General features: G+C 31.1%; 1 long non-coding RNA gene across 2 annotated transcripts in view; it reads right to left on the bottom strand.

Annotated features, from left to right (window-relative positions):
• Nucleotides 1-415: 415 nt before the first annotated feature.
• Nucleotides 416-6,967, bottom strand: part of LOC108370892 (uncharacterized) — a 42,121-nt gene continuing 35,569 nt past the window's right edge. For both annotated transcript variants that reach the window (XR_001848689.1, XR_001848688.1), the window contains exon 4: nt 416-1,241. This is a non-coding gene — a long non-coding RNA (uncharacterized LOC108370892). The remainder of the gene's footprint in view (nt 1,242-6,967) is intronic.

Genomic DNA, 6,967 nt, shown 5'->3' with positions numbered 1-6,967 from the left:
AAATGCTCTAATTGTGTTTGTTAAAAAATATTCCACGTCAAATTCAGAGATATATAGGACATTTCGTTACTTTAATCAGAATAATTTTCTCAGCAAGACGGTATATATATTTTATCCGTTAGGGAAGGTACACCTTAAAGGCCTGTATGCAGTTCTCAAGAAAAGCTAAAATTCCATACAAAATGACGTACAAGAAATGGCTAAGAAATTTTCTTGAGTCAAATTTCCTTCACACAGTACGCAGTTCTTAAGAAATTTGCTACGCTTTTTACTACGGTTTTCTAAAGGTTTTTTGTGAAAAAAGAGCACAAGGCAACCCAGGTTTGCAACAGAAATATATGCCCGTTCCATTATTTCTTGAGGAAAGAGTGAGGCAACAGGCTGTGAAGTATCAAAAATGTCAAAATTCCTTGGATACACACACGAAATAATGGCAAATTTTTCTTGACCGATTTCTTGAGAGCTGCATACCAGCCTTAAAACTGTATACTTTTTTAAAGATCCACTCAACGCACACCTACTCACAACCAAATATGTGCTCACTACTAATTACATATCTGCACTTATATACTTTATAAAAGATTATGCAAGAATACACAGAATGGGATATATTTTATGTATGTATGTATGTATGTATGCAAGTACGTATGTAAGTAAAGATGTGTACAAAATACGAGTAAGTATTAATAGCAGATGACACTAAACATACATAAATTGCAAGTGGTTGTGGTAGTTAATAGTTGTAGATACAGTACGTAAAGATACAATTTAAGTTTTTTTTATATATTTATGTATATAGGAGAATTTCATACTATGTTAAGGAAGTCTATATGCATGTCCTGCATATTAGGTTGACGGTAATAGCAATCAATAAGTTAATTCGGATTATTGCCTACTACTTATATCCAGTACAAATTAAATGTATGTACACATGTATGTATGTTTATAAATATTAGATATGTAGTAGTATGTGGTAAAATTTCGTTACGCCAGCTGATTGTGCGTGTTCGCCCGCATGATTCCCAGCGCCAAAATGCATAGCAAACAGCACTCACACACACATGAGACTGTGGGTTTAGTAGTAGTATTGTAGTTGCAACTCTGTGTAAATTCCCAAACAAAAAGGTTGTAGATATGAACTACGATACATTATTTTCTTGCATTGGCCCAAATGCTTGCAACAAATGTTTATCAACCAAAAACAAACCACCAACCAACCAAAATATGCAATAAAACACAATCTAAAATTAGAAAGAGAAAAAACAAACAAAAGAAGTATAAAAGTTTTTAAGAAAGAGAAGAGGAATAATTGTGATATACAATACAATACAAATATTGGTACATATGTAAGTAAGTAAATATATATGCATGAATACAAACAATATCAATAAGAATGAAATTAATTACTTTTAAGCACGTAATGGAATGACTACTTAATTGACTACACATTACAAGACATTACACAACTTATTGGCATGTTCATATTGGAAATTATTATTAGTGCAGTTTATACATTCAAATTAAATATCTACTTATTTATAAGCCTTACATTTATACACACATATGCCTGTTAATAAGGATGTGCGACCTCTCAACCGTCAAAGCAGCAAAGGGTGTGGAGCGAAATACGATAAAAAGAAGTTATTTTCAAATCAAGCCAAGCCAGGTGGTATTCGCAGAAAAAGTGATATTGTCGATGTGATATGTGCATGAAATTTTGAGTTATGTCGTTATTGCAGAGGACCATCGATATGCCAACCTTTTCAATGCAAGTTATTGTTAAGGACTGCATTGAAAAGCGGATAACGACATAAATTTAAATATGCCCTAATTATCCCTATTTTAGTAGTAGCCTCTTTTTAAATGACTACATTTCATTAACCTTTGGGAAAATATTAAAAAAAAAAAATCAAAAGGAGTTGTAATTTTTTCGCGCACATTTACTTTACACCAGTCAAAAGGAGATGTCTCATCAGTCACAACTTTAAATATTTTTCAATTTTTCTGATCCGTCGATATTTTCGCTGGCGACTAGGAGAAGATGCCGCCACTAGATTTGAAACCTGTATTGGATGACGCTGCGAAGATAACAGAGATTTTTTATTGGTGACATGTAGGTATATTTTAGAATTTCTAGAAATTTGCATGAAAACCCCACAAATAAACAAAGTAAAACAAAGAAAATAGCTAACAGCCGGTTTCACCAGCAATTTAAATGAAAAATGATTTTTTACTTTCTGTCAATTTCCATATAAAACTCAAAAAATTAAAATAATTTTTCACTTAAATTGCTTTCGTGAAATTGACTGTAAGAGTTATTTTCTAAGCGTTAACGCGCATTACCAACGTTAACTTGGAAGGTTTAGAAAAAACGATTGTCGAATATTTTCCCAACATTGACTCTGAAGATGTCTACAGCTGGATAACAAAAACCCGTTTTTATGTGACCCGAAAAAGAAACCTACTGAGACGACAAATTAAGCTTTTGATAACCTTCTGGACATTAGTGCAGGCAGCACTTTGAATTTTAAATACTACGAAGGGAGCCAAGAGAGTTCTGGCTGCAAGTGTATGCAGAAAACACTGCTGTTGGCAAAATTGCATTAAAAACACTATTGAAACAAAATGTTCTATAGATTCAAATTAAAAAGTTAAAATTTTGATGAAAATTTGTTGAATTTTCCTAAATTTCATATAAATTTTGAAACTATGATTTCTATGGCTTTGGTCAAAGCTTGTAAAACCTAAAAAAAATCAAAAAGTGGTCATTTGTTTGAGTTACTGTATGTAGTTATGTGTATATGTAGTTTTTTACTTCAAGGAGCGACATAGTAAAGTGCTCGTTTGTATATTTTTGTTAACGCTTTGAAAGCAAATTCGAGAGAATTGAAAAAAAGAAAAACAGTAATTACTCAGGATCTGATTAATCACATATTTTAATTAATAAGTATAATGATTAAATAAACGAATATTTAATCGATTAATCGCACATCGCTGCAATATAAAAAAAAAATCAAAATGATATTGTTTGCCACTTATGTTTATTTATTTATTTTAAAGAATTTTCAATTAAAATAAAGTTCATTCTCTAACTAAACTCATAAAACCAGATTTTAAACTAAGTGGAAAACCAAATTTTAAACTCTTATAATAAATTTAAAAACTGCATAAAAGTAATATAGAAAAAAAAAATTAAGTTGAAAAAGGGTCACAATACCGCACAATTTTCATTGAGTTTGCGAAAAATAATAAAGCAGTCAAGGACCTCACCATTAAATATAAAATTTCTAAAAGGTATGATGATTATTATTTTCGCATTAATGTTGCTAATAATTTAAATCTTTTCAATATATTTGGCATTGGAAAATATACCACAAGCTCTCATGCGGAAGAGTCAAGGAAGCGCAAAAATTAAAATATAGTTGCACAATGGACCTCATGCATAAGAAGTGAGCTTAAGCTCAGACTCGAGTTTCAGTACGAATTCTTGAGCTTGAACTCATATCAAAAATTGAGTCTGAGCTTAAGCTCACTGTTTATGCATGAGGACCAATGTGTTATAAGTCGCCTCAACCACATATTGTTCCCTTAATAGAGAAAGGTCCTAACTCATATTGTACCGCAACCCAGCTCTGTACACAAGTCGGTAGATTACTCACTAAAGACTTAATCGAATTTCAAACAAAAAAATTAGTTTTCATGTTTATGTTTATTAAAAACCAGGGTATGTTATGAAAAGAATCGTAGCTGAAGAACTTGACTCTTTATAAAGTTGTATAACAACTCTAAAGAAACCAAAATTTTAGATAGGGCCTTTCTATATTAGGTTTACGTAGTAGTAAATATTGATAATTTAGATCCAGTTATTTAATTGGAAGGGTTTTACATTCTTTCTTAGAATCTTAATGAAAACAAATGTTTTTAAGCAAAAAAGACAACTCACTTTAATGCTAATATAAAAATTTAGGAGCACCGTGAGTTTATCCAAGATCTAATTATCGGGACCTCCGTTGCGGTACCACCTTTTCCATTCACATAACCCAGAGTGACATATGTACATACAAAAAAAAATGTTCCGACAAATTGATAACCACCTCCTTTATTTTTAGTCGGTTAATAAACACTTGTCGGAAGTTTTGTTTTAAATAGAAATGATTTTTCTATTCTTGATGTTTTTTTATAAACAGCATACAATTAAAAAAATACGTACATATGTACAGTCAGTCAATAAAGTTTAGGTACAGCGAATTTTTTACAATACGGGCAACTATTTTTTAAATATTTTATTTTTCACTAATTTTTTATAAAAATATGGTTAATTCTACAACAAAAACCCTAAAAATCAAAGTTCCAAACCTTGTGCAAAATTAAAGAAAAATCTGCAAAATTTCATTCAAATATTGCGCTTTTTATTTACGCTCTCTAGACAAAATTTGAGTATGCAGTTTTTTATTAGCCCATTGAATTTTAGTATAACGAAGTGCAAGTTTGTGGTGGCTAGGACTTACCATTGATTTTTAGGAATTTTTTTTTGTTGAAGGTGTCGGACATTTTTTCCATATAAAAAAATTATCAAACTTTATTTTATATGGAGAAAATGAGCGACACCTTCAACAAAAAAATTCCTAAAAATCAATGGTAAGTCCTAGCCACCACAAACTTGCACTTTGTTACACTAAAATTGCATGGGCTAAAAAACTGCATACTCAACTTCTTTCTAGAGAGCGTAAGTAAAAAGGGCCATATTTGAATGAAATTTTGCGGAATTTTCTTTAATTTTGCATAAGGTTTGGAACCCTGATTTTTGGGTTTTTTGTTGTAGATTTGACCATATTTTTATAAAAAATTATCAAAAAATAAAACATTTAAAAAATGGTTGCCCGTATTGTAAAAAATTCGCTGTACCTAAACTTTATTGACTGACTGTATATACATACATATGTCAATCTTTATATACATACATATATAAATCTGTATGTATATGTATGCACATAAATACATATGTACAATTTAGCATGTATTATTTAAGTATAATTTTAGTCCGCCCATTATAAATTTAAAAAACTGACAGTTAGTGGCGTTGGAAAAATAAAATGTTGACACCTCTGTACATCGAACGACACTTATTCACATACAGATGTACATACATATGTACGTATGTAAATACATAGCAACGACACGTGTATGGACAAATTTCAATGCCTTTTATTAATATTGTGAATTTAGTTGAATGAACTGCACATTTCAGAGCTCTAAAACGACTTGTTGTAAAACAGGCTGGCTATACAGTAGAGGTCAGAAAAATACTATCACTTTAAATAAATTAGTTTATTGATTTGAGAGTGTTCCTTACATTATTTTGGGTTACTCATACGCCACGTTGTTCAAAATACAATTTTTTGTTTTTTACTAATTAAAATTTGTTTGCACACAAATTAATATGTTTTAGTTTGCTTTTAGCGTTGAATTGTTAATTACACGGGGCAACAAAAAAATAATAATCACGAAATACATCCGAAACTAAATTCGTAGAACATACTGCAAATCTTCAATAAGCAAGCATATTTTTATAAAAATCCCTCCATTATTTAACAAACAAATAACTTTGAGCAATAAAACGACTGCTTTTCTTTAAATGTTGACTTTGATATGAACAGTACTGTATTTGAAACCTATTAAAAGAGAAAATCAATTATTTACATAATTCAAAAATAATTATATTATATTTTGTCGTATACCGACTCACCTTCTACTCATTTAGGCCGAGAGCTAAAACCGTCGTAAATTTTCCGGCTCTATTACAAACTTAAGCAAGTTCTTCATCCCAAGCGTAGACAAGTTCGTCTTCAATTGACCTTTTTGGTGTATAGTTCTCTCGAAAGCCCCAAAGCCTTTGTTGTTCTATATCGTCCACGTATTTGCGCCATTTAAAAGTTCAGGTATGCTGAGAGATTTGTGGAACGTGACTTTTGTTCGTCCAGTGAGGTCTCTACTTTTCAATTCTTGTATCAATTTATTAAAAAAATGAATGTACTTTTAGATAAATACTATACCTTTTATGGAAGTTTATGAAATTGCGATGGTCAAAATTGAAAAATCAAGAAAAAATAAATAATTTTACCCGATGAAAACTCCCAACAAGCTAAGTCTATACCTAATCCTCCTTTCGAAACATTTTCGACTTTTAAAATCGGATGAAAAATAGTCAAGCTGCTAATAAATACATATGTGCATGATGTACGAAAATTTCGAGTTTTTTTCTTAATAAAATAAAGATGGAGGAATCAGGAACTGTGTGAAGCGGCTCCGTGAATTATGGCCGCGTGTATTAAGACCGCGGTACAAAAATGAAACTAGGCCGCACGAGCTTAATTCATTTTGCCAAGTGAAATTACGCCGCGATCTAAAAATAAAAGTAGGCCGAGCGGGCATAAGCAAAAAATACAAAAAAAAAAAACCAACAAAAAATCGTTTTCATAAATAACCGTTTTAGAAAGAAATGCATAATGAATGCTAAGGAAATTTATACCGTTTAAAAAGTACAAGTTATTAGCTTTGATTTGATATACATATCGCAAACCGTCTTCAAAAAAATCACAACTGAAACAGTTTTTCACATTTTCTGACGAACGTATCATTTTGAGTTGTGACTCTGTAAAGCGGTCGCGGTTAGGGATTATAACTCTCACTAAGTAGAATTCTCCTTTACATATGTGTTGCCGAAGAAGAGGGGCGTGAAACACCTCTTGCAGATAAATAACACCTTTCTTATTTTGTGGTTTAATTTGTCGACCAAATGAAAAATAAAATTTATTTGTGATTTGATGCGGATAATTTAATTCTGCAAATCAAAAACGATCAAAAAATAAGAAGGCGGCCTTAATTCACGCGGTCAAAATTCCATCCCCCCCTGTGAGGCATATTTTCATATTGTACTCGACCGTACCTACAACCTACACTAAATTAT

The sequence above is a fragment of the Rhagoletis zephyria genome, unplaced genomic scaffold (genome assembly GCF_001687245.7).
Source record: "Rhagoletis zephyria isolate East Lansing unplaced genomic scaffold, Rhagoletis_zephyria_1.1 Rzeph_scaffold_04553, whole genome shotgun sequence".
Taxonomy (NCBI): Eukaryota; Metazoa; Arthropoda; class Insecta; order Diptera; family Tephritidae; genus Rhagoletis; species Rhagoletis zephyria.
The sequence above is the reverse complement of the archived record's forward strand: the minus strand, read 5'-3'. Positions and strand labels throughout refer to the sequence as shown.